We start from the raw sequence: 20644 nt of genomic DNA, 5'->3' as shown, positions 1-20644 counted from the left end.
GTCTTTCAACTGTTCTCTTTCAAGGAAGCCTTTCGTAACATCTTCAATCATGAGGCTGGGTGTGGGATTTGGAGTAGCAGGACCATGGCTCTTCAGTGCGGCGAGTATGTTCTTGTCCAGTTGCAAGATATTTGCTGCATAATCCTAATCCCCACTTCTCCCGTTTGGATCGAGGTCTAATACCTCCTTGGCTCCCTGAACGTTGCTAATAATTACATCATAAAGTGGCTCGTCCATACATTTTGCGACTACCTCTCCAGTAAAGTATGGAGACGCAATTCTAACGATTGCTTCTGGCAACAACCTGCATGTTCCGTCTACTAGGACCCCTTTACGTTGTTTGCCCGTCAGGTGCTGAGGACCAACCAACTTTGTGCGTACGATAACGGTGTTGCAGCCAGTTTCTCGTAACACCTTAGTGGGTTGTCCGTCTAGTAGTCCTTGTTCTACTGGCATGCGTCTCTTTGGTTGTTGCTCATTTTTATCGCACACCACACTCACGAGTGCCTCGTTGGTATGCTCCACACCGTGCGTTTCATCGTTGTGCAAGTGACTTCCTTCACACTCGCATCCTCTACTTCCAGATTCAGGTACCATAAAGCTTGAGAGCTGAGTTTTGCCGCCCTTCCGCGGAAAGCATGCTTTGGCATCGTGTCCCGATCTCTGACAACTTTGACATACTAGGTGTCGCTGTTCTGTTCTGGACACGCAATCGGTCGCTCTGTGACCAACTCTGCCGCACAAGAAACACTTGATTTTTGTTTCTTGCTTGCTACTTGGCAGGTCATTCTTTAAATTATTATTACTCTGGCTTTGGTCCTCCTTGAAGTGAGCCAGATTGTCTTGCCTGTGCGCTTCCATGAACTTATCCGCTGCCGCGGCCGTCAAGGGAAGTGCATTGCAACTCCGCTCCTTGAGGAACACAGCCAGCTTCAAATGACAGCCGTTGATGAACTGTTCGGCGATCACAAGGTACCGCAGATCGCCGTACGTTTTGGGACAAAGGCCCATCTCCACCCAGCGATCGAATAATCCCTCTAGCCTCGCGGCGTACTGTCTGCCTGTCTTGCCGTTATTTGGAGAGCTTCCTCGGAATCGTTCGTGATATCCTTCGGTTGTAAAGCGAAACCGCTGTAAAAGTGCCATCTTTACTTTCTCATAATCTAAGGAGTCGTCCGGGGACATCCTTCCGAATACCTTTAGGGCCTCACCCACCAAGCAGAGGCTTAATGCAGTGGCCCATTTTCCTCTTGGCCACTCCTGTCCCATGGCTAAAACCTCAAATCTTTTCAGGTACACATCTAAGTCATCTCTTTGGTCGTCAAACGACGGCATTAGCTTATGGGGACTGAGATACTGTGACGCAGTAACTCTTTGGGGTCCTTCACCACCGCCCGCATCATGCCTGTTACTTGCCGACCCCTCGGCCTCAATCAACCTAAGCTTAAGCTGGAGCGTTCTTTCCGTTCTTTCCTCCAGTTCCGCTTTCTGTCGGAGAGCTTCTCGTTCAGCCACTCTGTCCTCTCTTTGCAGAGCTCGTTCCTGATCAACGCGTGTTCGTAATTCTGTTCCTGTGATCCCCAGCTTTTCACCCAGGGCCATCAACTCCTTTAAATCCATACCTTAAATGTTGTACCAAAAACCAGACGGATGATCATCAGTGTCCTGTCGCGGACGGTAGTTATTGTCAGGTTCTTTATGGTAAAAAGAAAGGAAACTGAGAGGTCCGTCTGATTTTTGATATCAAAGAAATATATTTGCACCCAGTTTTTGTTCTACTTTCCGAATCCACGAAAAAAAAGGAAACTTATTAGCAAATAAAAGAAAAGGGCGTACGTCCAAAGTTCGACTTGCCGAGCTTGGCACTGGCTTGCGCTAGGTTTAGGCGCCTTGACCGGTGGTGGAAGCTGGTCTGGTTTGGCTCCAGCTTCCAGCGCACCGATGGTGATCAGCCAACCGGTTGTTGGGATGGCTTTGCCTGTTCACTCTTGAGCCAGGCTTGCAGTTCAGTGTTGGCGGTGAGGACAGGTCGGCAGACTCCTATTGACGACAGCTTCGCCGGTGTATTCCGGAGCCAAGCTTTTCCGAATGCGTCCGCTCTCCGCCCTGAATCTTCTCGTTCCTCTCTACTTCCTTTCTTTCTTCTTTTCTCCGTTAGTAGTCTGATTTTCTGCCTCTTTTGTCGCCGTATTGATGACATCATTACAACGTCCTTCCGAGTTCCACTTAAAATAATTATATCCAATTCACTGCAACAATTTAAGAGGCGCGGTAGTGTATATCTCAGCATTTGATCGCCGTAGTTGGTCCTGGAGTGCGGTACTGCACACGCACCTTCAGAACGAGTGTTGTAGAGCGGTTTCCTCAACTGAAGATTTGAGATCGATAAAAGTAAACGCGGTTGGTACCAAACGACTTTTTAAAGGCAAGGGCTAATTTGTAACTATAGTGACTGGTGATTTGCACAATATTAAATTTTTAAACACTGGTTTCGTATGACTGTCATAGCTAGTATGACATATCATACGAATCACCCTCTTCTGAAGAATACGCATTTGATTTATATTAGTTAAGGTCGTATTTCCCCATACCAAAAAGCAATAGTTATACTGTGCTTTATATATGGCACGGAACCATCAGCGGGATAAGGATCAGCAGAGACACGTAGTGTTTGGAGAGCGTTGATGCGCCATTACTTTTTACGCGCCTATTTTAGCGCCATTAGCAGCGGGTATGCTAGATACGGACCGAGGGTCACTGAAAGCTCCGCGGTAGCCACGGGCCGCTAGGAAGGCCTCCGTGAGCTGGATCCCGGCAACTGGCCTGGGTTCGGAGACCTCTGTATAGTCTACACCGACGGCTCTTCAGACGAAAAAACAACAACAATATATTTAAAAATGACTTTTTGAGACATTTGATGTTGAAATGTGTACTTTTTGGAGATTGCTCATGTATTAAAAGGCGTTTCTTGGCAAGGTAACCTTATTTGACTTTACCTACATTCTTCTTGTTGAATATATATTTATGTAAGCTTTGATTTGATATATAATTTGTCATAAAATTGAATGTTTTCACCATTCCAACTTGGTAAATTATCGTGAAAAATTCAGGTTTTTGAAGTTTTTACAAAACATATTACCGAGTATAATGCGTTTTAATGTAGTTTAAAAGGCCACGTAAAAGTATCTTCGTTGTGCAAAAGGTATCGGAGCTTGGCAAAGCTCCCAAACAGGCAACCCGTGACGATAGCCCAAATCTCAAAATTCACCTTTGGTCCTTGAGGAGTTCAGAACTCGAAAACTAAATATATGACGTAAAACGGCTTTCAACATCGTCCTGGTGAAGAATTTGGCCAGCATATATATATTTTTTTCAAAGTATCTTCAAACACGACCCCTTTTTCCTACACGATTTGAAGGGAAATTGCCCTCCATAAAAATATGGTTCCAATAATTTATTGTTTGTTATCACAAATTAAAAAAATCATTAACAGATATTAGTTCATTATATGGCCAGGAGATATGGCCAGTCCCCCTGGCCATATCTCAACGGCGCCTGTAATGTTAATGTAGCCTTCACGTATTTTTTAAAACAAATCTGTAATTTCTAAAATACGACATCTTCTATTAGTCCGTCGCTTTTACCAAAGGTCGTGTCACTTACTGCACATCTAAGCGAGAGTAAACCAATTACATAACGGGATCACTCTAGTTGGAAAACCGGTGATACATGGCAGGATTAATTGCCGCATCAAATGACATATATGAATATCGGATGATGCTTAGAAAGTATGAACAAAAGGAGCAATGACATGTTAAAGGCTGTCAGATAAAGAGAGTAACTATGCCTAGATTTAGCTAAAACAAGTATAACACCTTTATTAGAAAAAATATGCTATATCGGCTCACCGGTTTGCCTGACGCTGTTCCAGAAAGTTTTGGCTTCTTTAAAAAAAGACATTCCTTTTGTGAGGGCTGGCGGTACATTTTCGTATGACAATATTGGATAAATTGATAACCGTAAAACGACAGAGATAAAGTGACGTCTGGTTTATATGGACAGCTCCGCTCCCGTCAAAAAATCGTCCATAATGTGTGTTATTCATATTAACGAAACAAAAATGCATGTATTTTGCTAGTTCGTCCCCAAAAGTGGGGTTCATATAGCGGGGTGTCCATATTAACCGGGTCAATATTAAGGAGATATGACTGTATTACAATAAGGCACATATTTCGATATATTTAATTTTGTAACTTAGGCACACTGTAAATATTCTTCCCTAAGTGTACACTCTAGCACAACGGCATGAACGGCTATTCGTTAAGCATGATTACTACTTTGTTTACTTTTTAACCCCTTCCCACTTTTCTGTCACCAGGTGCCTTACTGTTACTGGCATAGGCAAGGGTGTCTGAAGATAGTTATAATGTTTCTAATATTTTTAACCAAAGAAATCAATCACAGAAAGAAAATAAACGGTGTACGCGAGCTGGTCCACTTTTAGCATACTGAAAACTCGGGACTTAAAAACAAAAAGGGGACGAAGCACGGACAGGTCTCAAAAAGTAATTGGAGCTGCATACGTTAAGACGTTTGGCCTCGGCGTAATATTTTGTTTCCTCGGGCTTGGGTTTTCAAGATGCCTAAATTAGCTATGTTTCTGATGACGACTTATTGAGTTTTTATCCATGTGGGATAATGATTTACATTTTCAGATGTTAATAGATAAAAATGCAACAAAAACACACACAATAGAACATCAACTACCGTTGAAAGATGTAAGCAACGCACCTTACACGCATAGGTAAAAACACTAAAGATTTTAAAATATCGTGGTTCTTGAGGGTCGAATTTTTGCCTTGCCTTATGTTTGGGTTTCTTCAGAAAAGAGGCTGAGGCAATTAATGGGTGAACGGCGGAAAAAAAGTAAACTTGCAATGATGAATGTGCTGCGCCATTGGCGCCGACTTGGGCTGTCCACAAAAGTTTTCTGCATCGGGCGTAAAATCCCCATTTTTTGCGACAAATTGCGCCACACTTGCGCCGAGATAAACGCAAATGTGGTTCACAGCAAAAAAAAGGTGTCGACTTTAATTATTAAGGAAGGAGGAGGAAAGAAATTTGGTACAAATTCAGTGTCTCTACTCACTTTGGTCACAGCCCGTTCGAATCAATGAACACATACAACCATGAACATATATACTATAATTGCAAGTCACGGCACATTTGCTGTTCTTGATTGGTTTAGTAAATGTCGCGTTTTTAAGCAGTTGGATTGGTCCCATTAACCTTTAGCGTCGGCTGCACTTTAACTTTGGCTGAAACGGTGTTTATAGATTGCGCGTCAACCGCGCTGGCCGGTGGATCCGATGCCGTGTTGGTCGCCGACATCGTCTAAATTTCCAGACGACGTCGGCGATGTGAGGAACTAAAGGTCGCGAGAAAACAGTGCAAAATAGTAGGATGGCGGCTTCTGTGATAATACAACACCAGGGCCTTGTGCTCCCGATGAGATAACTCGAATATCATGTCCGCCGCATGCCTCCGTGCCGCCCCTCACCGCCTCTCACCAGAGCGCACGTCGAGCTTCACCGCTCTTCACCAGAGTGCTAGGAGCAGCGGTTGACATGGGTGAGCGCCTTAGTTAGCGCGATACGCTCGGAAATTGTGCTCAGCACTATTGAAGGTCCACCTTCTTTGGCCTGAATTGTAAGTTGATCTCAAATTTTAAAAAAGGTGCACCAAGGGAAACAACAACAATAAACAAAAGAGGGTTTATATTTGAATAAATTCGGTGTGCAGCTGCCGATTGAGAGAGCAAGGAACTTTAATTTCACTCTGGCTCCAACGCCGTTAAAGAGCAGAGGCACTTTTAAGATACAAGTGTGAGTTTTCATAATATTTGAGGTGGTTACTTTTGTGGTGTATAGTATTAGCCGAGTTTGGTAGGATAGAGCTTGTGTGTGTGCGTGTGTTGACAGGCTTATTTGGTGGATATGCTGGTTTTCCCAGACATTTTAGGGAAATTACATTTACAGGTGAAATAAACTACCGGACGTAGAGTGAGGCGCTTTATCCCAAATGAAGTGCCTTGCCATAAATCATTTTCATGCGTTTTCTTGAGTACCCATTGTAAATATGCAACCTACTTTGACCAGAGCCTTCTTTCTAGCAAGAAGGTTCTGTGTTCCTTTTCTTCCTATCTAATATTAGAAAAGGCAAAAAATAATATTTTCAACTAACCCCCAATCATTATGAAAAAATGAAGTCATTTAGCGATGCAATACCTTTTTTTATTTTCAAGTGATGTTCTAAACGATTTGGTACCTGTTCCAAAAGTGTCAGAGGCTTCTTTAAAAAAATATTTTGTCTGCTACAGAACCTGCTACAAAAGGTAAAATGCCGCTTCCATCAATGAACTTGACATAAGGTGATGTGACGTTTCACATTTTTCAAGCCCCCTTTTCAAGTTTGGTTAATAGAACATAGCTATGCAATACCCTATTGTGGTTGATCCGGTCTTTATTCGTCATAATAGTTAAAGAGAGTCATAGAAAATGTCACTTACCTTGTTTGAAAATATTTTTGATTTTATCATAAGGATTCTCTGAAATAATAGAGATATAATGTGTTAGAACGTTATCTTGGAAATATTGGTGAGCAGGGGGCAGTTGTCAAAAAGTCTCCCAACCATTTACATGACACAGGACATAATTAAAATAATCAGTGGTTTATCAAGAAGCCAAATAATTTTCTTATATATAAGTACCTAGGGGGACCTGACAAGTGACGAGAACGTTTTATTCCTTTAAGGGATGAATTTAAAAGTTCAGACCACGGTGATAAAATACTTGAGGTGACGTAACGCTGAGCATCCGCTGAATAGCCATCGTGTTGAAGATCGGCACGCGATTCTTTCTCCGTACGACAGGGCGCGCTTCCAACTTCAAAGTTATCCTTTCGTGAGCCGTAGCAAGCGGTAGCGTGCGCCTGGCTGGAACGCTGTGCAGTTTTCCGCGGTTATTGTTCGATTGCTTGTAACTTTCTTCCTCCAGAAGGTGCCGGAAATGGGGAAGAAGTGCTTTGTGGCACGGTGTAACGCGAGGTACAAAACGTGCACGGAGAAGCTGTCCCTTGTTGCTACTCCCAAAAAGGACCACCTAAAGCAGTGGCGCGACAGAATCCTGCACAAAGACCAAGTGCAGAAGCCGACAACCTTCGTCTGCGAGGTAAACTTTGAGTGAAGGTTCGCGAGCATATAGTGCAAAGCCGTCTGCAAGCGTCACGTTCTCGTAAGTGACGCAGTTAAAGGTAATCTGTCGATAGACGCACAGCCAATGACGTCTCTGGGCTACCCCTGGAGACTGATGAAAAACGAGAACAATACAAATGACCAGAGGACCGTCAGTGCTCTCCCTCCAGCAAGCGGTACCGTTCCGCAGAGGAGTGCTCAGGGAATAGGTACTTAGTGAACACTATTTTTAGTGCATAGCTCTCTTCAGTTAAGATCATGCATACGAGTCCGTAGTTTTTTTTAAATATTTTTTCAAATGTTACTCGTGTGGCTGAAAGAGGACACCGACTGCACTGTAGCCGAACTAGTCTGCGAATGTTCGTTCCGCCAGTCAGGGGACCTTAAGTTGCCTCAGCAGACGCGGAGTTGCCGGAGCATCTCTACTACGTCACACGACTTAAAACAATGCTGCGGGCTCTTCAGCCCTTTATCTTTCGCAAACCACATCAACACCAAGTGTGGTTGTCCGAAATGATGGAGTAAGGCGGTCACTACATCATCCGTCTACAAGTGGTTTTAAAGCAATTTCGCGATGACGAGAATATTACATGCTTGTAATCAATCGCAAAGAAGACACAGTATCACAAGTCAGTTTGAAACCTCGACGCATGGCCAACACACCCGAAACAAATGCGAGCAACTTTATGTCTTCCAATGCATCCACAAAACCTGAGAGAAACGACTCAAGTAGAAGACATCGTGCGACAACCGAAACCAAGGTACCGACAAAAAAGACGATTTTCAAGAGGGTCCACTTTGCTGCCGAAACTGTTCCACAAGATCGTAGCATACGACGTTTTCCCCGTGCCGTGAATAGGGGGGAGCTTCTCTGGCGGTGGAAAGGCCCAACAGATGGCAGTAAACCAGAAACATCGCGGACAAGCGTCAGTGCGCCTTTGCACGTGTGAAAGACCACTGGGACATAAACACGTGCGTTCCGAAGCTGGGGCTCTGACTAACCGCAATTCCCATTCCAACTGATCTCGGCGCTCGGTCAGCTTGTTAGCTCCAAAATTGAAATGATGATTAAATAGGTCTTTATTTAAGTAGGATGGACATTTACCTGTTTTTGGCGCTACACTCGAAACATGTTTAGAAAACGTATTAAACGAAATTTAGCAAGAACAAACTATTTGAACAAAAAACTTAATTAGTGCGCCAGAACGGCATATTTGATGTTTGAAGTCTTCGTTTTTGCCACGATTGGTAATACCTACTGTGCAAAATAAAAATTATAAGAAATCTCAACTATTTCGGGATTACGATAGATCACGGTAACCGTTGACGTAAATATTTAGAACATCGTAGAGGGGATATATCTCGCGTGAAAAAAAGGCGTAAACTTGGCTCCTTTGACGTTTTCTCATTGGATTTCTGTGCTGTTATCTAAAGAAATTGAATAGCTACAACATTAAACATTATATCACACATTCGTTTTAAAACATTCCTTAGAATGATATATAAAAAATTGCTTTATCTCGAAACTTAATTTTTTTTTTGTGTCCAAAGTTGTTCTAAAGTACAAAGTTAAAAAATTTCAAGTGGCAATTAAAAAAAGAAAGCCATCTTCGATTTTTTTTAAATTCACTCTGGTAGTTATCCACTATACTCTTGTGTTTGTTCATAAAATAACATGATGCATCATTTTGTTTCATTCACAATTACAGCGCTGCGAAATGCACCTACCACGTCGGAAGGTTTGCCCAAGGCAGCAGACGGAATTATCTTTTGACTCTGTGTACTTTATGACTACATATATTTTTTGCTATGTTCGGGTGTCGGGCTCAAGTTCAACTATTCTACTAAATAAAACAATATCTGCGTTGCTCGTCCTGTGCATTATAAAATAAATAAGCCTGTGTTGCCCTTTAAAATTACAAGTTCTAGAAGCTTTAGCTGAATTTTACCCCTTGTAATCGCTACGGCTACACTTTTTTATAGAAAGTTGTAGAAAGCTAAGAATAGTGGCGCAAATTATTTGCAAGTATTTATATATATGTATATTCACCATGAAGTTTGAATATTTCAGGCACCAAGCTGGTTACTCTGGGATTCATTCCGTTTGTTGGTCCGGCTGACCAGGGCGAACCTGTGACTTCACTGGCAGACTTTCACTAAGACGTCCGTTAAGATTAAATATATATATATATATATATATATATCACAAATATATATATATATATATATATATATATATATATATATTTGTGGTTATTTATTCAGGTAAAATAAAATAAAAAGATGGAATAGAAAAGCAAAAAAAGAAAGTTAGAAGTGAGTAAAGCTATCAAGCGCACTAGTTGCCCGCGTTGGCCGGAGGGTGTCTTGAGAAGTCAGTTTTTTGCCTTCTTCACACCAGACTGACGAATTCTTCGCAGCACTCACATGTACTCCTATAATTACGAGTGCGAGAAAATCAGTGAAGTCCGTATGTGGAAAATATGTAATGCACGAAATGACTGACGCTGTCTCTCGGCCGCAGCGTTCTTGGAGGAGAATTGAAAAGCCCTTGTGGAGTAGTTTCAACTCCGGCTCTCTTACTCTCTTAGTTTAGGTACGTGGCAGCGGGCTCTTCTTGAAACAGCAGACAAGACGAGGCCTAGCTTTATCCCGGCAAAACAGCCAATAATGACGTAGTCGGGGTATTTAAAGGATGGCGTTCTACCAATGCGGACGTTGTTTTCTCGCCTTGTTTCGTTTGACCTGACAGCTGGGAAAGCGAGGCGAAGCCTCTAAGCCTAAAAACCCGCGCGACCACCTTTAAAACCAAATTTCGGTTCACGAAATTTGAAGGGCACCTGTTCTAACACTGCCTCCACGTGCACGCAGTTTGCAGAAGGAAATACTATCGCTTTGATTCGCTGGCGGCACCGGTTCTAAACAACACTTTTATCAATGTATAGGGTGGCTGGACTAAGAAAGCTTGATCAAGAATGGACATTTATATTCGGCGCATGCCTACACTCTAAAAAACGTCTGTGCGTCTACTTTCACGCACACCACTCGGAGAGCCAATCACCGCAACGTACGGAGGCAGCTCAGCGAATGACGATGCCGAAACATATGTTTAGACGAAAAAACGCAGTCTGAGTTGTGACATTAAGCAATGCAAGCGTGACGTTTTGCATAGCTTCATGTCACAACTCAGACTGCGTGTTTTGGTCTAAACATATGTTTCCGCATCGTCATTCGCTGAGCTGCCTCCGTAAGTTGCGGTGATTGGCTCTCCGAGTGTTGTGCGTGAAAGTAGACTTACAGACATTTTTTAGAGTGCATAGCAATGTAAACTTTTCGTCGAAGGTCTCGTTTACAGCCCGGTTTTATCTTGTAGAATTGCAAAGTGTAGATACATTCCTACAAAAAAAAAAAAAAACATAGGACAACAAAATTTGCCGGGGTCAACGGCGGACGGCGACGCAGAAGACCTAGTCAATTGGCGGGGTCCGTTTGGTGCACATATTGATAGATGGCGCTAAGTAATTATCGAGACCGCTCGCGACGACCGTGGTAGACTAAAATGAACCTATTTTTGTTTATGTACTTTGGTTGACAAATAAATGCGGGCAATAAAAGCAAGACTTGAAGTTAAAAAGGAAACACGGTTGCATTACGACGGCGTTATTGCCGCCGACGTATCTCGACTGGGTGTGGTCTGCTTTCTTTCGCTCGTCGGCTGCACCTTCAGATGCTGCTTCCAACGCCATCTATCAATACGTGCGCCAAGCGCGCCCCGCCGCTCGACTAGGGCGGCGGAGAAAAGCTCACCGGAGAAAAGCTAACCGGAGAAAAGCTCACTGGAGATAAGCTCACCCGAGAAAAGCTCACCGCGAAACCGGCAGATGCGGAAAAAAGCTCACCGGCCTTTGAGCGGATGCAGTGAAAAGCTCACTGCTTTTTTTTCTTAGCTTGGCGGATTGTGCGTCACACGTGACAGTTTCGCACGATTAGAATTCGTAACTTCATTAAAAATAGTTGTCCTTTTTTGTAATATTCTTGAAGTTTATTGGGCATATATTTACTAATTCCTCGAAAATTAGTGATCACCCGTTCTCAGTATTAATGATGCCGCAAGTACAAAATCAGAACATCGGACACCCGTAAAAGAGACAACAACTGCTTGACAGTGCGCCGTCGGTAGCTTTGTTGAATAAAGAGGTTTGTTTTTTGCGAGCTAGTATGAATAGCGGTGTGAGAACCGTTTCAGCTCCGAAGATTGTATGGTGCCTGACAGATTGAGTGGGTGTTTGTTCATCATAATCAGTGTCGACTGCGCTGTTTTCTTTCTGTTATATTCAGTAATAAAGCTTCAGTTGCGAGAACAGCTTCGTCCTGTCCTGTTTGTTGTCTTCACCCCGTCTTCGTCGTTTGAGCGGTTTTCGTTATGTACACCGCTTACCAACTCGTCCAATTCGCTACCTTACAGGAGACTAGTTGTTATGTTGGTCACGACTAACAACGGTAGCAGTGTGCAGCTCTGAAGGTCATGGGTGGATCACCGTAGAGGGGCACTATCATACAAAGGCAACGTGTAGAAACACCAGCACGAACGGCTTGAAAACGCGCATGTCTGTGGGAGGAAGAAACCTCAATATACCAGTGACCCCTCTATCCTGTTTTCAGAGCTTAACAAACGCTTCATAAAGATTTTCGGGCACCACGTTGTTGCGCATGCACATTTGTGATTTTCAGCATTTACCGTTTTGCTCTTCTTTTCTTTTAGGTTTTTGACCGACAATATTAAGTTTTCGAACTTTTTCCTGTTCTCCAGGTTCAAGAAGGTTTCAGTTAGGCTTTCGTTTCCTAGAGAGCAAACCACGAAAAACACTCGCCCGCCATTATTAGTTTGGGAGCAATATATGCGATAAGCTTAACAAATATCACAAAAGAGGACATTTCCTTTTTTATAAAGCTGACAAATTTTAATAATAATGAATTGATATATGTTAGGCACAATCCAATAGCCTCCATATGAACAGAAGAAAAAAAATTGGTGAGCTTTTCTTCGCTTACGCTCGATTGCCGGTGAGCTTTTCTCCGCATCCGCCGGTTTTGCGGTGAGCTTTTCTCCGGTGAGCTTTTCTCCGGTGAGCTATTCTCCGATGAGCTTTTCTCCGGTGAGTTTTTCTCCGGGATTCGCTCGACTCGGTCGCTTGCGACAGCGTCCGCCGTCGACCCTGGCAAGTTTTTGGTCCCATTTTTATAGATAGGGAGCTACGTTTTGTTTTTTTACAAGATTAAACCGACCTCTGAAATAAACCTTTGACGAAAAGTCTAAATTGCTACGTGGAGGCGCTCATTTATACGGTCCGTATTAGAACAGACCTGGTTATTTCAGTCACCCTGCACTATCGTCCCCAAGAGTTGTGGGAGCCGGGGGTGAAAGACAAGGCAGAGGGCACGTGACAGGCGGTCGGCGGAGAAGACACGAGCTGGCGCCAGACATTGCGTGCTGAGCGAGGCTGGTAGCTGGACAAGGAACGTCGAAGCCAAGCTGCCTGGTCTAGGCCTGGCCTGGCCCATAACGAACCCCGGAGCGGTCCACCAGCGAGGTCTGGAGCAAGACCGGTGGAAACGGCGAGCCCGGGCCATATGACCTGGGATATGACGATCCCGGGGCGGTTCCGCAGCGAGACTCGGGCATTCATAGCCCGGGACAGCCAGCCTACGCAGCGCTAGCGTGGGAAAGGCGATCCGCAGGCCTGGACACGGACCCCGACTGTGAGCTCTGATCGACGGGCGACAACAAGGGTCGACGGGCCCGGACTACCGGCTCTCGACGACGGGCAACCGAGAGGTACAGTAAACCCATTCGCTGTCTTCTCGTTGCTGTATGTCGCTCCCTGGGTGAAGGGCGGAGCGCATACCGATCGGGCGGGATTATTAGTAGAGGGATCTCCGTAAAGAACCCCAGAGAGTAAATACCGGCTACAAAAACGAAATGCCGTCATCCCTAAAAGCCGCGCAAGCAATGCTATCTGCACCCTAATCGGCGTTAGATCAGGAAGGCCGCAACTTGGTCAGAAAGCAAACCCCATAAGCCCTAGAGCGGGGGCCTCCCTTGTTAACCTAAAGAAGAAATTTACGGGGGCCAGAAACGGCGTAGACCGCAGAGCACTCGCTATTATCGCTTGTTTTCTTCTTGAATGCTTCATTTATGGAGTCGAATTCTGCGCTGCTTTTGTTTAGGTTGTTTTCGTGGTTTTACTGTATTTTCTCGAAATTTCCCGATTGGCGGAGGGTAAGCTGGCGGACTTCATGTCTTCGTGGTGCACAGCTAACCGGTTGTTAGCTCATTTAAAAAAACAAAAACTGTAACATTCTTCTTAGAAAAACACAATATAGAGCTATTTAACATATTTCTATATCTGCATTTCACTTCGGAAATATAATTACTTACCAAGTTTAATTATGATGTGAAGAAGTATTCCTGCAATGATAAAAAAATAAAGCTCATCCATTATAATGTATAGAAAGTGCCACTATCTGGACATACTCTTTGTTATTGAGGCAGAAGTGCGTAAGCATAAAAAATAAAGTCCTTCAAAGCACTACTGTCAACCCCTTCATTGATATATTTTTTATTGTTGCAAGCGACGGAAAATGTCTTTTTTCACCAAAAAACCAAAAACTGTATATATATATATATATTTATTTATTTATTTATTTATTTATTTATTTGTTTATTTATTTAGTTTTTTTATTTATTAAGTTTCATTTGAAACTCCTGACGAACCTTTGACGTAAATGGCGAAATGGTGCACCCCTTGCCTTAGTGGATCACTTCAAGCAGGATGTGTAATGTAACTTTTTTTCTCTTTTCCTCTCATCGATCGCGGCAATCACAAGCGCTCTCGTCTGCCAAGCGTCCAATTAGCGGGTGGGTCTCAAACGCTTTTTAAAGACATGAGAGAGGAAAATGCCGAGCTGCAGACATTGGGGAGTGTCGCAAAGAATAACCGAATCTGTTGTGAGCGCAATTTTTCTCTTCGTCCTCAGATTCCTGAAGCAAGTTCATAATATTGTCACGGTTAACCTTCTTTGCTAAAGTGTTGTTATAGCCAACTTTGCTTGTTCTACCTGCTTTTATGTTTTTTTGTTTTTTTTATTATTGCTTAAGGAATGTTCTCTCAAGTTCAAAAGTATCCCACACCAAAAAAAAAAGAAAAGAAACAAAAATGCTTGTCTGAGTTTTTGCCGATTTTGCAATCATACTTCTTAATACCCTCTGCATAGACGTCGTGCGTTGCCACATTGAAAATAGGAAGAAAGCGAGAAAAGCATTGTACTACCTAGAACGCTGTAGTTAGGAGACGCCTAATGCCTCCCCACTAACAATTTCGGACTCTGGGTTGTTATATTTCAGTCAGAGGCATATAGCGCGTTTACAACTGCCGTAAAAGGAAATTTTCGAACATCATTATTAATTGCCAGAGTGCATGCAACTCGCAACGGCTCTAAATTTCTGAAGGATGCTCTTCACCATCTACGTCTTCCAAAAATAAAAGCAAAAAAGCCTTGTCTCTTTCCATCCCTCCCTCCTGTGTTGAGACTGGGGTACGCGGATATTTGACCTACTTTGAAATGTTTTTGGCGATGATTTTTTTTTTTCTTTTATCGAGCGTTTTTGAGACGTTGAGTCAATAAACGAAAGTGTAATGGTGGGGTTTTCAGGGACTATTTAAGAATAAGGCCATAAACGGTCGGTCGGTTGAAATAGTTTAGCGAACAACATTGCTTGTCGCTTCACGTGTAATGGGTCTATTGATAAAGCATAACAGCCACAAATAAAATAACCGGTTCGGGTTTTAAAAAAAATAAAGTTTCTTCACAGATGTTCGTCGAACCCATTAAAACCTATTCTTAAATTTTTTTTTTTTTGTCAGAGAGATGGACGAAATATTTTGGAAGGCGATGTAGAAAGTAAAAGCGAATCAAGGAAGCTCAAATCAATCGGGTTTGCATACCAACGGCTTCCTTCAAGTCTTTCATGAGTTGTGGCCCTGCAATGAGATGTAAAACTAAATTAGTGACCAGAAGGAACGATGTGCAAGGTCTGGAAGCATGACTTTTGAAGGTAATGTAAAATCTTAGTTTTTTACAGTAATCAAGGTGCAAATTTGTTCCTTGGGTTGCAATGTACAGAAACGAATACTGTGTATTATATCTCAAAAATATTCGACTAGGTTAGCGCTCGGAGGAGATGGTTTAGACTGCGCAATAAGTTAGTGTAAATGCGGCTACAATCATCGGTTTAGTTTTCAAAAAAGCGTGGCAGAAGTGAATAGATCAAAAATTAGACAGGAAAGAAGATAAATATATCGATCCAAGAAAGTAAAATTTAAGAACTTAGAACACCATGAGGTTCCCATGGAGGTGAATGACCGCAACCATATATTAGTAATATCAGGAACTAATTTGACAAAGCGGTTCTAGTAATCATTGACTTGGAAGTTGTTCGATACAGATTGTGTTCGGTGTCAATATTAGCTATTGCTATAGAATGTTCTGTATTGTATGTCTGAAATTCGTTCGCCCAGAGCATCGTTACACTAATTCGTAGAACGTAATAAAATTATTGAGCTTAAAGAATATAACCGAATGAAGCGTGTTCGGCTGTAGGGAATCGCCTAGAAATTTCTCAAGAAACAATAGGGTGTTTCCCATTGAAAGCATGAAATGATGGTCCGGGTCATAATTTTTTTATATTGATATAAAAACATACGTTAAAGCAACCTTCTTGGGAGGAGCATACAGCTATATGCGAACGACAAGCTACGTTACCACATGAGCACCAACGCTTCACCAACGCGTGGATGCTGCGGAAGAAAACATCAGGCTTCTTTCTCTGAAGCTAGAGATGCACTACTTTAAGTGATCTGAACAGATTAAAGCTTCTTGGTGCCAGGTCCCTTGAGTATGGCGGATGCGAGATGCTTTGAAAACGTAGACCATTGATTTTGATCTGCTGCCGATACGTGCCACGTGAGCCGAGAATTTTCATGCTGCAGAAACACACCAAAAGGTCAGCAAACCACTGCTTTTTTACCTGATCAGACTTTAAATTGTTTTCGAGCAGGTCACAATACGACGTGCTGTAGGCACTGAATCCCCCGGGTGTGTAATGCTTGACTATTAGTTCTTTAAGGTCCCAGAAGGTCGTGCGTATAACATTGTCCTGCGTCGGAACTGGCCGGAACTTCTTTGGTCTTGGTTACAAACTGTGATTCCACCTTTTGCTTGCCCGCTTAGTCTCTGGTTGGGCATAGTGGATTCAACGCTCGTCTAAAGTGACAATGCGTAGAAGGAATTCATGTCTCTCCGCTTCCTAGATTCAGAGCAGCGCCTCGCACACATCCACACGGCGTTCCTAATGTCTTGCGTCAGTTGTCTTGGTACCTACCAGGCAAACACTTGATAGTACTGCAGAATGTCGTTAATCGTGTGGTGCACCGAGCAACGGCTGATATTCAATTCTTCAGCCATTTCATCAATTGGGACATTGCGGTTGTTGTGTACAAAACGCTCAACTTCTGATATTGAGTGCGAATTCTTCGAAGCGTGATCCCAGCAGGAGCTAGGAGGTGCGTCAGTCAGACTTGGCGAAATGACATACAGGCGGCTCCATACTGCTTCAGCATCAAGATCCTGCGATGAATAACCGCGGGCTTTTGCCCTCTGCAGCCGAGAACCGTAATACTTAGGGCTGCTCCTCCCTGGTGCATGCTTTCAAGAGGGTGGCCATCTTGAGTGTGCTGTGGTAACCTGACGTTTTCCAGCAGGAAGTTAATCCAACATGGACAGCTCACATCAATAAGTGCCAAACGATATTTGAAGCACACCAGTTTCGTGAGTTTTCAATTTTTAAAAACTAACTTATTTGTATTTTGATGAATATACAGGGCTCTTAATGGGCGTCCCAATTTAAAAATTGATGCGCATTATTGATGAAAAAGGAGTTTATTTTTGAAGAAAAAGAATAATTGTTTCGGAAATTTAACACTTTTCTCACCATGTTTCCTCATATCCGATGATAGCTCGTGTGATCCTGTAAAAAAAAAGTGACCCCAGCCAGATTATATCTAGCATATTATAGAGGTGCAGCGGGTGTAATGTTACGAAAGCAATATTGTTTTAAACCTCTATTTAAAATTCACTGTAAGCGAATGTTTGTAGGCAGTGTAAGGCAAGGAGGGAAATCAAATTGTAAAGTTGAGTCGTATTGTGTCTACATATTCTGCTCAGGAATATTGCGGGTTTAGGGTTCAGTTTAAATTCAGTGTTTTTATACCATGTTGTACAGTTAATAACTTTTGTGTTTCGTACTAAAGCGGCTACTGTGTACTGGAACTATGAAAGCTTTTTCTTCCACACAAGTACAATTTAACGAAATACTGAATGCACTTTAGTTGCTTGCACCTTCGGAGAACATGTGCGAGATGGCCTTTTTGTTAACTTGGCCAGGCGGAACAAACTGCCACCCGATTCAATGCGTTTTCAGCATCCCTTCGTTCATGCATGCTAAATCTTTTGTGCTACTCGGACACGGCACGCGGTAAGCCAGTCACTGCTGCATTGCAAACTCTAAAGCGAGGAGCAGAAGAGAGGAAACACAAAAAAAGACCCCAAACGCAGCTCTCGGCGTTTAATAATTTATGTATACCCTTAGTCCCTTCTTCCCCTCGCTCTGCTGTGTACAATGTCCGGTTTAAATAAAACCCCTCTATTCAAAAGAGTAACGACATCTTTATTTAGAATGCCGCTTGCTATCTGGAAGCGATCCAGGCGGCCCTAACCAGATGCGCGTATACGAATTACTAAGTAATAAAAATAAACGAGTGCAAGAGGGAGAAAGAGGGAGGAGGAATGTCTATGTTTCAGAGCACAGTTGATGCTAGAAGCTCATGTCGCCAATCAAGCACCGCCAAAAGCGCCACTTCATGGCTTTCGCGTCTCTATTTGAGCTTATTCTTTGCGGCTCATTCAATTGAATGCAGAAGGTACATTGTAGCAGTGCAAGTTTAGTTTGCGTGCATGTGTTTGTGTGCCTTTTAACCTTAGACTGCGCTCTCACTCGAGTTGAAATCATGTATAAGAAAGTTGCCTGCTCTTTTGGAGCCACGTTCCTCACACAAATCATCAAAGTGCATTTCCGAGTAGTCAAGCCATCAACGTCACTCGCATCGTTGTAATTTTTAACAATAGCTTTTCTTACTTCACCACGTTCCGCGTTTTTGAAAAAGTGAGATGTAAAATAGAGCAATTTATTATCAGACAACCCTGTTGAAATGTCAATAATGTAGCACAATATTAGCGGACTGACAAAGACCAGGCTCAAAAGAGATTGCGTCGTGTTGCAAATTCAAGTCGGCGATGTCACTATCTGAGCCAGATCGTTCGAGGACGCACAGTTAAGAAACATCTCTGAATCACGTGCGTGTGCTCCCGCCGATCTCATTTTTAACCAGTCAATATGAAGTAAATTAAAGTCACCGGCCATGATTAGTCGTATGCGATAATTAGGAAAAGGCCCAAGAAAGTCGTATAATTTCTACAGGAACACTGGTGAGGCATTGGGCGATCTGTACACTACTCCTAGAACGAGGCTATTCCCGTAAAAGCCAACCCGACACCACAAACTTTCGTGGTTAGGAATGCCTGGTAGTAGGCACGCGCCTAATTCATACATTACGACAATCGCAACGAACCACCCACGTGACGTTCTATAGGGTGATTTCAGATAAGATCGACCAAAGGGTGGCTGGTCGACATTTTTAAATCAACTGATGTTTTTATATGACATTGTCTAGTGTCTGGTATAAACGAATCCACACTTAGGTTTGACCAGAAAAAACATTTGGAGACAAGGAAAATCGTAAGGCAGGGAGAGGTGGACAGTTGCAATAACGCGCACTGATGGAGGGGGCAAGTTTGAAAGTGAATAATTAAAACAATAAAATTAGGAGAATTTTAAAACTTTTTACAAACAAACTATGGGTACACCTTGCTTGTAATATAAAGTAATAATATTTATTAAAAATTTATTTAGTTTTCTAAAAATTGCCAAACATGCCTGCTCGAACGACAAATGGCAAACTTTGGAAATCTGTATCTCATGAAATAATTTAATCATTATTACATAACTTGCAGACATTATTTTACTAATATATGGCTATTATTGAAAAAATAAATAAGGTATCTGAGTGACACAATAGTTACAATATATTTAGGCAAACATGGGAAAAAATCAAACAAAGAAAAATTCCAATGCGAATAAAAAAAAACACCACCTTCAATTTTTTTTAAATTTGGGTACCCTGTTATACTCTATTTCGGCATTCATTTCTATTAAAAACATGTTGCATCATTGCACTGTGAAAGAAGAAACAACTCCCCAAAGTAGGGTCCTTTTTCAAAGCCTACACTTAGCAGTGTCCTATACAAGAAGTGACTCTGAGTTCCAGTTTCATGAAACTTGCACAAATCTTTTATATACATTTATTCAGATGAGGTCATTGATAAAAAGAGCGATCGGTCACACAGTAAAAGGGAGGAGAAACTATATACAGCATTTTACATAAGCGTACAAAGTGGTATCATATTAGAGACTAATGATTTGAGAAAAGATGATGCAGTGTGAAGTTGTACCTTCCGGTATATTTTACATCTAGAGTAAAATAAATAACTTTACTTCCACACACAAAAACAAAGATATAATAGTAAGATATTTAGGTTGGCTGTGTATTTACGATTACAAACAATTTCAGGTGACGGATGCCATAGTGCCTACCTGGAGCAGCTTCGATGCTCTCGGTGTATGAATGAATCGTGGCAAGCCGATATATTTTATCCTGCTCGAGGATAACATTTTGGGATTTTTTTTATAGTGATCAGATAAAAATTATTAGTAACCACCAACAAAAACAGTAGGTTAAATACCCCGTGAAGAAAAATGTGATAAATAAGATGTCCCTGCATTCAAAATGAGCAGTCCTTGGGAAATGAAATTCGGCACTTTACGCTAAGGTTTTCCTCGCTGTACCCATTTAATAAAGTTGCTTCCAAGCAGATCCGACTGTCCGTGCTACATATACGTCACAGGTCCCTTCTGTTGATGACTTGCTGAGCCGCCACGCGTGCCAAGACTGAATGCAGGGAAGGCGCGCACCGTCAGCCACTCTTCTTTTTTTTGTTCACGATACCGAACAACCTCATTTTCGTCCAAATATACAAGATGCACGCCTTTCAGTTTCTTTGATAGAACGCTCACCATTGCCCTGGCCGTCTGAATTGCGCTTACTGAACGTTCTCTCAGGTTGTTCAGCGTGGCCTGGTGCTTCACGAGTCCGCCAA

The sequence above is a fragment of the Ixodes scapularis genome, unplaced genomic scaffold (genome assembly GCF_016920785.2).
Source record: "Ixodes scapularis isolate PalLabHiFi unplaced genomic scaffold, ASM1692078v2 PGA_scaffold4__175_contigs__length_147842914, whole genome shotgun sequence".
In the NCBI taxonomy this organism is placed as follows: Eukaryota; Metazoa; Arthropoda; class Arachnida; order Ixodida; family Ixodidae; genus Ixodes; species Ixodes scapularis.
The sequence above is the reverse complement of the archived record's forward strand: the minus strand, read 5'-3'. Positions refer to the sequence as shown.